At 37.2% G+C, this 12,222-nt stretch overlaps 1 protein-coding gene across 2 annotated transcripts in view; it reads left to right on the forward strand.

The window, feature by feature from the left end:
* Positions 1–12,222, forward strand: part of LOC150087887 (GTPase-activating Rap/Ran-GAP domain-like protein 3) — a 459,270-nt gene that overhangs the window by 106,278 nt on the left and 340,770 nt on the right. The window lies entirely within an intron of this gene.

The following is a 12,222-nucleotide window of genomic DNA, read 5'->3' on the forward strand; positions in this document are numbered from 1 at the left end:
TTCGAAGTAACACATGGTCCGTGTTAAAAGGTAAGCACAAACCATCATAAGACTTAGTTGTGCTAATAAAACTTACTAGGGTAAAATGTTCAAAAGATATTGGGTGAAACAGTATTCTGATGGAAGTGTATGTAGCGAATTTTTACAAGTGATAAAAATAGCCGACAACTGATGAATCAACATACACTAAAAAGTTCAATCAATCTAAATGAACATTAACAATCATATCATCTTAATATTGTTAACATTGGTAGTTAATATTAATCTCAACTATGACAAATTGATAAAAACAACGTGTTAATAAACGTATGAAAAGCTGGAATAAGGCAAAAATGAAAATCGGATAGTATGAGTGATAGCAAAAATTTCAGTTAAATTCGCTTTTGCTTTAAGAATACTATTTTTTTTTAATTAATAAAACCTAAAATATACTGATCTTTTGTTAATTAATTACTGTAAATAGGATCATTAGGCTGTTTATTTTTTATATTTCTGTGGAAGTGATCTCAACTACTAACATTAACATTATTATGGCTGCTGATTTTTTTTAGTTTATCTTTCAATTACTATCTAATTCCGACGATAGAGGTCGCAGGGTGACTGTTACAAATATGGCGCCTTCCTTTCATTGTTTATGAAATGTTATTTAGGCTTAAAGCGCTGTGAACTATGAACATTAAGATGGAGAAATAGATCTTTTTGTGGTGTTTCAGTAATTATGTGTAGGAAAAGAAATAATTTAAATATTTGCTTAGCAACAAATCATAAAATTTGCTATATGTATTTGTATTTTTATTATTTTTTTTTTGTTTGTTTAAAGTCTAACACATCTATTTTTATATGCTTCCTGAGTCCCGGAGTTTATTAAATTTTAAAATTAATATACACGTATGCAATCTTTTATAGCTAATTTATCAATGTCGGTAGTGCTGCCATCTAGTAGAGCGAATTGGAAATATTATGTAGAGTAAAAATTTCGCTGAAATTGTTCACTTTTTATTGGTAGATATCTTTAAAAAATCTAGGAAACATTTCGTATCACTATAAACACTATTCCATCACGTAAAATTACAAATGTACAATAAAATACATGGAGAATATATTAAAATTTGATGTGCTGTATGCGATTTCCTCCACACACCTCTCTGTGCCATAGAGCAGTTCAACATTCTGTGTTTCAAACTAATAAATCAGCTTCAGAGATTTTTATAGGAACCGTATGTTCACTATGGTTCACTGAGTCAGTGGTTTCTTTTTTCTCTCTCTCTCTTTCGTTTATTCAGTGAGTAGCGTAGCGAAAAGTGTCGAATATTTGTCGCATCGGAAGAGCAGTCGTCTTAGACGAACGATCGAGTGTTTCTTGCTTTGCCTTTTCTTATCTGTTTCGGTTTTTTTCTTTTTTCGTGAATGCCAGAAAAGAAAAACAGAGTTTCATTGCTTGTGGCATGATGGCTGATTATTACTGCGCAAGCGTGAGGTCCTCGTGGCAGAAGTATCCGTCAGTGAGCTCTTCATGCGATAGCAGATGAAACAAAGCCAGTGGGGTTTTTTCTTTCGGCATGGTACGTAAGTGCACAGAAAAATGTGAGCTCGCCCGATTGAATTCTACCTCGCTTTCTTTTCTTTCTCTTTCCCCCGTTTTTTATTCTTTTTTTTTCCAGTTTTTTTTTTTTTTACTGAATTGTGTTAAGAAAGTTTCATGCTCATATTGTCCACCACTGCGTGTTTGATTTCAGAATTTGGGTGTTGATGTGCAATTTTGTTTGTCGACTTAAAATTATAACATTGTAGAGCATTGAGGGTGTTCAAGAGATGGTATCAAAGTGCACTCTTTCAGGAGAGAAGCTCGTAACTCATTTAATGTTTTGAAGATTTTTGAAGACCCCAGATTTGTCTTTTCAGAACATACTACCTGCTCATTGGGGTTCATATCTGAAGACTTCAGTGACCACTCGACTGGAGAAATACTCTCACCTTGAAGAGAGTTCCCTACCAGTTGCACTCTATGGAGAGACAATGTTATCGACTATTAGAAGAAATTAGTGAGTCGACTGCATCCCCAAAGAACTTCACATAGAGTTCAAAAATTTATTCTTTATGCTCAATAACAGTCACCTCTCCATTGAAGATTAACAGTTTAAATTAAGTTCTGGTTATTGTAGAAATTAAAGGAAAGCTAGGCTTTAAATGATCCTGGTGTTAACAAAGGATTAAGCAGACAGTTATTAATATCATTATAACAGTAGATCAAGGGTAGAAAATTATAGCAAATTTCCGATGCACTTATTTTCCAATACATTCATAAAGGACTATCTCACTATAGGATCATGCACGTTCATTTTAATTGCCTAGAAATATTTATATTTTGATAATTAAAATGAATGTGTATGATCCTGTAGTGAGATATGGATGTTTGGCGAATAAAAAAAATAATAAAATTGCCATATTAGGTCAGCGAATATGAATTCATCTGCCTTGCCGTGTGTATTATGTCTGTAAATTTGCGTGTTTTCACTGGTTGATTTACCTGTTTACTGAACGATAAATCCAAGTTTCTGCGGGGGGGGACCTTGCTATTTACGCCCAAGACCAACTAACTCAGCCACACAGTGATAAAAGCCCACAAATTTCCTCGCGTACATTGACACGATTCGAACCTGGCCTTTGCTGTGTAGACGATACCAGCACCAGAGGTTTTCAAAAAGTGTAATGTGTGTGTTAGTGTCGTGCTATGTTGTTCTTCTGACCATTTAGCCCCTAGTAGGCTAAATGGTCAGAGGAACAACATAGCACGTTGAGCCCCTAGTAAGGACCCTCCCGTTGCCCACATTTAGCCCTGAGGCAAATTCCTCTAAGCAAATCATGCATAGAGGGATCTCATTAGTACTCTGGAAGGCCCTACTACCTAGTTTCCGAAGATTTCAGTGGCGAGGGCCCGTCTCAACCCCCTCCCTGATTAGGAAACGGGGATTTAAAGTGAACCAGGTTAGGGTACCGGGATCAGATCGCCAATTGGCATGGTGGCAGCGAAGTTGCGTATCGTCACAATCGGGATGAAGGGTTCCAGTCCGGCTGAGGGAAGGTAGTAAATCAATTCCAGTGTAGTCGTCATTTCTGGGACACTTGGTCCCTTCCAGGATATATAATCATTTCCGAGTGTAATTTCAGTTTGGTCCAGTTAGGGATGCATCCTTGGTTAATTGCGACTTGATTTTTGACCTGGAGTTAACATCAGTTGATTTATGTTTTGAGTGCAGTCTTGATACGGAATATCCAAGGCTATGGTTAGGTCAGGCCATTGATAGTAATAGAAGATGCTATGTCCGTGGAAAAGCGCGGCGTCGCACCAACATTTCTTGAGCAAAGCGAGTAAAGTTTGCATAGTCTTCAGCAGATTATGTAGTAGTAGTAGCAGTAGTAGTAATCGAGGCATGTGATGCAAGAAAGCAAGCTTATGTAGCATCACCCAAAAAAAAGAAAAGAAAAAAAAAAAGAAGAAAAAAAAAAAAAAGCATTTCAGGCATCCATTCCTTCTAATTGTTTTTCCAGTTCCAGTTCCTCCCTGAATTTATTTAAGCTATCAACTTCCACAACGACAGATGGAAGTTTGTTCCAGCAATCAACTAACCGCTGACTAAAGGCAAATTTCCGCACATCTATTCTATAACTCAATTTGAATTTATGCGCCCTCAGGTTAGTAAGCTGAGCAAGAGGAAGAATCCCATCAGAATTCAGCCTGCTCACCCCATTCAAGGCCTTATACACATCATTCAGTTGACCTCGCAGGTGCTTAGTCCCCAGACGCTGCAATTTGCAGAACTTAAGCCTTTCTTGGTAAGAGGACCCCTTTGTTCCCCTCACCAATTTTGTTGCCCTTCTCTGTACTCTCTCAATCAACTCTACACCCTTTCGAAAATGAAGCCTCCAGACCTGTACGCAGTACTCAAGGCGTGGCCTGACCATTGCCTTATACAGAGGGATAATCACTTCCTTATCCCTACTAGCAAAATTCCTGTATATCATTGACAGTAGTCTTCTCTGGCCCCGCAGTGTCATAGAACAGGGGATGTTCATGTGTCGTTGTGGCGGACCCCAGGGTTTCCCCCATTAGCCGCTGTTGTGCATCTTGTGAAGAAGCTTGCGCCAAAGCCGGCCATTTGTATGTAGTGTGTTGAGTGTGTAAGTGTAATGATATGTTCTGTTGTTGTCTGGTCTGCCAGCACCTGGCTCTTAGCAGGTGAGAAGCAGCAGCATCTGGTCACCGTCTCGATCATCCCTCCCCGCCACGTGGAGGCGGCCAGGATGTACTATCGTCTTGCTGCATCTGCCTTGGACAAGACCCAGGCAGATGCCAATAGAGAAGGAACAGGAGTACCAGGTGGTTATAAAATAAGTTTTCCTATTCAGCAAGTATCAAAACGGTTAGAGTTAGCGCTGTGAAAATCGGTGGGTATGTCATTTAGGGTATGGGAAAGCGATTTGTAGAAGAAAAAAAATTAGTTCGAATTTCCGCCACCAGGGTAAAAACAGCGCTGCGCATATGTAAAAATTGTCATTTGCTTCAAGACACGCTGCTTACGCAAATGACATCCTGTTAGATAAAAGCAGAAAGGCCAAAGCCACTTTCAATAACCATTATGGCTCTTACAAAAAGGAACGTCTCTTTTAGTAAAACTGTTCTACCAGAATAATAGTAACGCTAATGCAGCACTACGTGAATATCGGAAACTTAAAGGTTTGCGTAAAGGACCTTTGACCTTGTCAGTGGGGCTTCCAAACTAATAAAGAAATTTGAAGCGACCTACCAGAGAGTTAGGTGTAATTCCAGGCAGGGGACGACCACGCATCGGAACGGAGGAAGTGGATGAAGTGGCAGTTGCAATAGCCTCCAGGTCAGAATGCGAAACACTGCCAGTTAGTAGTGCCTGCCAGAAATGTGTCTAGAGACTTGAACCTACCTTGGTGGTTCAAAATATACCAGATTCGAAGCACTTTACTGTACCTAAAATGCTTCGAATAATTTTGCGCTGGTTCCCGTACAAGATTCACGTAGTGGAAGAACTAAAGTCTTGTGATCAGCAACAACGAATAGACTTTGCTCTACGATTTCTGGCTCGTATGGAACTTGACGATACATGGGCTCGAATGATCTTGTGGTCTGATGAGGCACATTTCACTCTTCATGGGGCATGCACAAAACTATCGAATAATCTTGTCCATCTGCTGTGCATGAAAGACCACTATAAAGTCCATACGTTACAGTATGCGCTGTGGATTCAGAGCACAGTTTATAATCGGACCATTTTTCTTTGAAGAGTCTACACCTCATGGCTCACCCCATAAGATGTACGGTAACGAGTGCACGGTACTGCGCTCTTCTAAGAGATTCCAATATTAATACTGCTCTGCAAGAAAAGCAATGTTTGAAGACCGTAGTGTTAATGCAAGATGGTGCTTCTCACCACGTTGGTTGACAAGTGAAGGAACTGCTCCGTTCAACAATGGGAAATAATCGCATCATTTCTAGAGACTTTCCGAAGTTCTGGCCAACCCTCAATCCCAGTGATTTCTGGCTATGGGGATACCTGAAAGACAGAGTTTACCGTGGCAGCATACAGACGCTTGTCGATTTGAAAGCAAGCATTAAACAGCATGCAGCCAACATCCCCAATGAGATGGTACACAAAACTGTGGCACGCAGTCCTCCGTTTTCAGAATGTCATCTCAAGCGAAAGAAAGCACATAGAACAATATCTCTAGATTTCCAAGTTCTGATATTAAAATCCTAATCTTAAGTTAAGTATTCCATCTCATGTTTACAGTGCCAATTTCTCCCCTGGTGGCGAATGTTTGAGCTAATTTTTTTTTTCTTCTACAAATCGCTTCCCCATACCCTAAATGACATACCCACCGATTTTCACGGCACTATCTCTCACCATTTTGACACTACGGTCTCCTGAATGGGGAAACTTATTTTATAACCACCCGGTACATGAGATAGGAGAAGTATGGGAATTGGGAAACATTCAACAAGAAAGGAAAGAATTAAGAACAGTAGTAAAAAAATAGCAGAGAAAAAGTAGGAGAGTGGTGATTTCATTTCATCTCCAGCAGGTACCTTCAATCTTCAAACTATAAGATAAAGCACGTTATTTACACAGTTCATATCATCAGGAGTGGCATAGAACAGTATCAACACCAGGTCCACAGATTCTTGCGGGCACTTTACCACTGGACTTGCACGTTGCATTTAGAGGCTTTTGTTTCTTCCGCCTAGACATGTGTATGGAATTTCAGGGAGTCATTGTTAAATCTCAAGCTCATCCCAGAAGTGAACTGTGATCAGATAAATTCCAGATTAGCTGCTGAAATTTATTACTCGATATATGAGATTCTACAGAAAAAGGAACCATCACCAAAAATTTGTTCTCAATGTAAACTCCTCAATGCAGTAAATTACAATGTTCACTACACTACTTCCATTATCCACCCGAAAATGGTTTTCACCCTCACTATTAACCTCTTATATACTCCTTTTCTCACATCCTTTTTGAATGTCCTCTTTATGAAGACCTAAGATCAGCTCTAAAGGCCAAACTTGTCTCCTGGATGTGAGGAGTTACTCATATAACAACCGGTACATGAGATAGGAGAATCAATCATTTCTACGCCCTTTAAATCTTCTACAATGCTGCTTTTAATCGTAGACCTTCAACCCCAATGTTAATGCAAGAAATCAAATTGAAAACACATCGTAAATGTAAATACAAACTATTGCTTCGTCTATCATACTGAGGACCTTATGAACAAAATTTTTGCTGGCTTTTTAAAAACACGCCAAGAATGTTTTTAACAAATGTTGCATTTCTCTGGCTCTTCCTTTTTTAAGCTTCGCTGGAACAATCTTTCCTCAACGTAGTAATATAGTCATCAACTAGTGACTTCTGATACCATTCCAGATTAATAACAGATTTACATTTTGAACTTGTTCCTGCCTTGCTGGACTTGTTTTCGGATAACTTTACTGCAATTATTTAATTAAAGACTTTTAGCCTTTGTGGACTACTTTGGGATGCACTGGATAAAGATATGGTCGTTCAGTATCCTTTATCATATTCCACTACTTTTTTCTCCTTTATGCTATTTTCTTCTTAATTTTTCGTTCACTGCTCTCCTGTGTCCTGAGTGAAAGGTAATGATTGTGCGTGTGTGCTGGTGCTTGGCTTCCATTATTACGTGATTGTCAGGAAGACAATCATGTATTATGAAATTGTACATGATTGTCTTCCTAAATAGATTTATAGCACATGAATTATAATACATGAATATCAGGAACTTTAGAAACATCTGGATGAAATGCGTATTGCTGCTGCAGGTCCCGACCCACTGAATTCAAAGTCACTCGGAGAACGAAAGGGGAAACGTGTTATGCGAACCCATTGTGATATGACCTAGGGACAACATGGGAAGACAGTAGCGCCACTGCTGGCCCATGGTTCCAGTAACATGGAATTCCATTATTAATTTCCAGTCAGATTGCATTTCAGTCATTGTATGTTATGAGGTGTCATTATTCCATTTGTAACAAAGAGTATATACATCCCAAAATGGTGTCTTTGCGTTTTTTTTTTTTGTTAATATTTTGTCTGTGAGATAATTGAATTTAAATAATGATGTTCGTTATACTTGAAGAGTGATTATAAAGAGATCTAGTCAGTAGTTATTGAGATGGAATTGTAAGCTATGGATTAACATTAGACTGGTGTCTATGTGAGCCCCTGGCCACTTTAAGTGACCACTTCAATAATCTGTGTTGCTATTTCGGTTTGTTTAAGTGCGCGCTCAGATTTAATATATATTGATCTGCGATTTCTTTTTTTCCTTTCAACTGTCTGCTATTTTGCTTCTTAAATTGTCAGTGAATACTTCGAAAGCTGTTGATTTTTGTTTCTTACAGCCAGCAGCATTTTCCTTACACTTTCCATTAGCTCGGCAAGGTTATTGCCCGCATTTATTGACTGATTTCTCTCAACCTACACACACCAGTCCGTATCAAAAGAAAGATGAAACCGAGCATCGCTACATTTCCTTGAAACTAGATCCCGCTGAGATAAAAAAAAAAAAACTCAGAAGCAGCCCACAATTTCAATTTTAAAATGTGGTTAAAAAGAAAGTGCTTTGGAATTAACGCCCACAATGCGTGGGTTGGGACTGTGTGTTAAAAATAGATGTAGTACGCCATTTTTTTCTTCTTTTAACTTAAACTCTTCGTAGTAAACAATTATCTACTTATATAAGAGGATTTATAAGTAATTCAAGTGAACCTTCATGAGTTTGTCAACTTAAAAATATTTAAAATACATTAATTAACCAAATTCTAATTATTACTTGTTAAAATATTAAACGCTAATTGAATGAATATTGATTATTGGTATTAATCATTTATAAATAGCAATACATTGTTCTTTTTAACACTATAAAATCAATAACGTAGAACTAATAGGCTACATCGTGTAAGAAAATTTGATTTTTTTTACTTTTATTTCATAATTTAACTGAGCCAGGTACAAAACTGTCATTGGTTTTACAGTTATAGAAAGAAATACATTTTTAATTTTTCAGATTTTTCTGTATGTTAATAAGTACATTTGTTCCATACTTATCTGGCAAAAGTTTTTCTTTTCCCCCCGAGAATAACGTGTTTATTTTGAAACATATTTTGGAATGTTTATAGGTGATTCATCGGTCTGCGATGACTGCTACTTTATATCGTGGACATTTCGATGCATAGAAGGACAAAGGCAGAGGAAATGTTATGTTTCCAAATATATCAACCCTACTGCCCCCTGTGCCACACAGTGAAGCTTACAATATACAACATGTAGTCAAATATCCTTGCTTTCTCTATCTATGGATATCAGAACAATAGGTCAACTCTAAAATTTAAACGGCCATAAATAGTCCAATTTTAATTATGATTTCGACTTACTGGAATGGTTTAGATAAAGTGGGACTTTGTCCAGCTCCAGCTCCGAAAGTAACCACATGTAGAACTGTTGTGTATGCTTTTCATCATTACAGTGATTTCAATCCTTCTATCGTTGGTTCCTACTATTATATGTTAGTAGCAGTAAACGAGTCAAAGGAAAATTTCGTGATGTAGTCCTCCATTTAAACAACAACCGTTATCCAGGGTGGAACCTTAAGAACACATACGAATTTTGATTTTGCATTTGAAGGCTTAATTTTCAAATAATTTCTTATATTTTTGTTGCCATAAACATGTGATTTGGAGGCCTGACAAATGGGGTACAGTTCCGTTCAAACAGATTCTGGATGTTATTTCATCTGGAAACAAAGAGGAATGCATTACCATTCCTCCAACATCAGAGAAAGAGACACGTACGAAGACGGTGTTCCCGTGTGGGGCGGAATAATGATCAAATGCGCACCCATTTTTTGTTTTACATAGAGCTACCGTAATTGCGCAGAGGTACATACCGAGAACAGATCCTGAAACTCTCTATGTGCGACTTTTTATGGGTGCAGTTAGCCCAGATTTTCTTTTCTTTTCGTGCACGACAACGCACTCCACATAGACCTTTAGTGGTAGAAGAAGGTCTTGAAACTGAATATATCCAACGACTACCGTGGCCAGAACGATTATCAGACTTAAATCCGATCGAATATGCGTGGGACGTCCTTGGGCGTTGCATTGCACGCCGACAGCCAACTCTTCAGTCACTTGGTGTGATCTAAGGTCTGTTGTGGTGAAAGAATGGGATTTTTTTCCACAGGATCTTATAGAAACCCTTATGTCGAGCATGGTTCACCGCTGCCACGCGTATTCAGCCGTTAGAGGGTATCATAGGCAGTATGTTATGTGACCATATTTTCGAGATCTTGTATCGACTTCTGAAATATGACCTTTTTGGCAATTCTTATACAACCCTTATAAATGTCCCTTATACTTGTCCGAAGTTTCTCGCTGTCTGCTCATTTCATCGTTATTCTATGGTTCACCACCATACCAAATTTTTTCAGCTTCATTGCAAGCGACACGAGTTTCACCACGTTTTCTACGTGTTATGTTAATTTTGTCGAGCAGTGTAGTTATGAGAACACCCAGAGCAACCTTTTAGATGGAGGTGGAAGAAATGTAGAAACTTGTCATCGTAATTAGATCATAAGATCAAAGGACCTCGCGTGGTAACACGGACTATTAAGAGATAATTAAGTGAAACTGTTGGTCACCATGGGTCCTGCAACTTAATATTGCTGACATAATTACAATAATTACTACAGCACACTAGTTACAAGAGTGAGATCATTAATCAGTGTCGCAGCGAATCTTTGCCCCTCACATGAATTTTCTGACACTTTCTTTTCAGTTTCACCTGCACAAAATTGTTCGCTATGGAAGATTCAATGAAGTAACGAAACATCTGCTTTTGATAGTTCCTTACAGTTTTAAAAAGCTGCTTAGACGAATCCAAAATATCCAGGAACGAAATACTAGTTGATAATAAGTGGTCAAACGTCGGAGCTAAATAATCTTTTATATACTTTTTTGAAAGTGCAGGTTTTGAGATATTTATCTGCTTATTGCTCTGACAACATCAATTGCAAGTTTCATCTGGACCGCCATTTTACATTTTTATAAATAGACTGTACTTATCATAATTATAATTCAAGTTTTAAGTTAACATTATAGTATTTTAACAAATAATATAAACTACCTAACCAAAATATTAGAGAATGTAAATATAACATGCCATTAGTGACATCCTCTTACATTCGTTTCACAAATTCCAGCATGGCTATTCCATCTACATTTTCTTATAAACTGGTAAGGCAGTGGCATTAGAAAATTGCATGGAAGCAATAACTACAAAATTGTATAGATCATCTTCGTCATGAGGTACTTCTTGAGATCCGGATAATGTCTGCGCATATAATAAGTAAATCAACATTCCAGTGTTTACAGAGTGAGATGCAAATATAAATCCCACAGAAACGTGAGCTAATAATTACTAGAGAACAGGTTATCTCATTTTCAATAAACCGACTTGCAAATTAAAATATGGCTAAGATATATGGGTGGAAAGGTTGTTCGTACGCACTTCTTTACTGCATGCAATATGATGTGAATAGACTTGTCGTGAAATGATTATCCCATTGATTTTTAATGAATAACTTAACAAATACAATGTGTTTTGTTATCTGAAGAAAATTCTCGAAGGGCTGTATTTTAATATGCATTCTGAAGACAGCAAACAGTTTTTCTAGCTTCTTCTGTCAATGACAGTAATTTCAAAGTTTAGAAAACCTAAAATTCTAAAGGTATTAAAAGTAGACCTTAGCAACTTTTGAGAATGAGTCGTTCAGGTACCAAACTCAAGGGAGTGTATTTAATTTATAAATGTTGAAAGAGTAGTGGATGATTTACCTTAGCTCCATTATGAATGAGCTGTATAACTTAGACAAGTGGGAAACGATGGTCAACAAAACTCTTCGCATAACCTTAGTCAGTAAACAGAAAATATTATCATAAAGTAGCTTCATGGACCATGAACTTATACTTTGCAACCAAATATCCTTTTAGCTATGCTCCTTATTCTTAGGAGAGTTGTCACGGACTTCAAGATGTTGACATTACCTCGCTACTGTAATAATCAGATTGCATTAGTTGAGAAGAAAGTTATCCGTTGAAACTTAATATAGTTGAATGTGTTGGACAGATAAGAAAATTAACTAACTTCAAGGTGTTTAATTTGTAATTTTGTTGTTTATACTTAACACTAACAAAAAGTAAGAAGTAATAGCATTTATGGATTAAAACAAAAATTCGTTTGTTAGGAAATATATTTGCAAAAAGATCATTTCAGTACGAGAGATAAAATAGAGGTGGGGAAAAATCAACAAGAGAACCCATCGTGCAGGTTTATTTTCAGAGTTTTTCTCGAATTAAAAAGTAGTGTGACAATTAAGTAGATTAACGTATCATTTCAATCGCTGTTGACATTTTACGGATTAATAAATAAAGAAGCGCTAGTAAATAGTAATTTTTTCTTGTTTTATTTGAATAATTAATTAACGCATCTTCTAAATCGCAGGAAAAGTTGAAAAATTATAACAGGTGTCAAACAGAATTTCAAAAATAAAAATTACATATTAATTAGCATCTACAAGACTTTAAGCTAGAGAAAGAAGAATTATAGT

The sequence above is a fragment of the Mastigoproctus giganteus genome, chromosome 3 (assembly GCF_048544385.1).
Source record: "Mastigoproctus giganteus isolate SK-2022 chromosome 3, ASM4854438v1, whole genome shotgun sequence".
NCBI lineage: Eukaryota > Metazoa > Arthropoda > Arachnida > Uropygi > Thelyphonidae > Mastigoproctus > Mastigoproctus giganteus.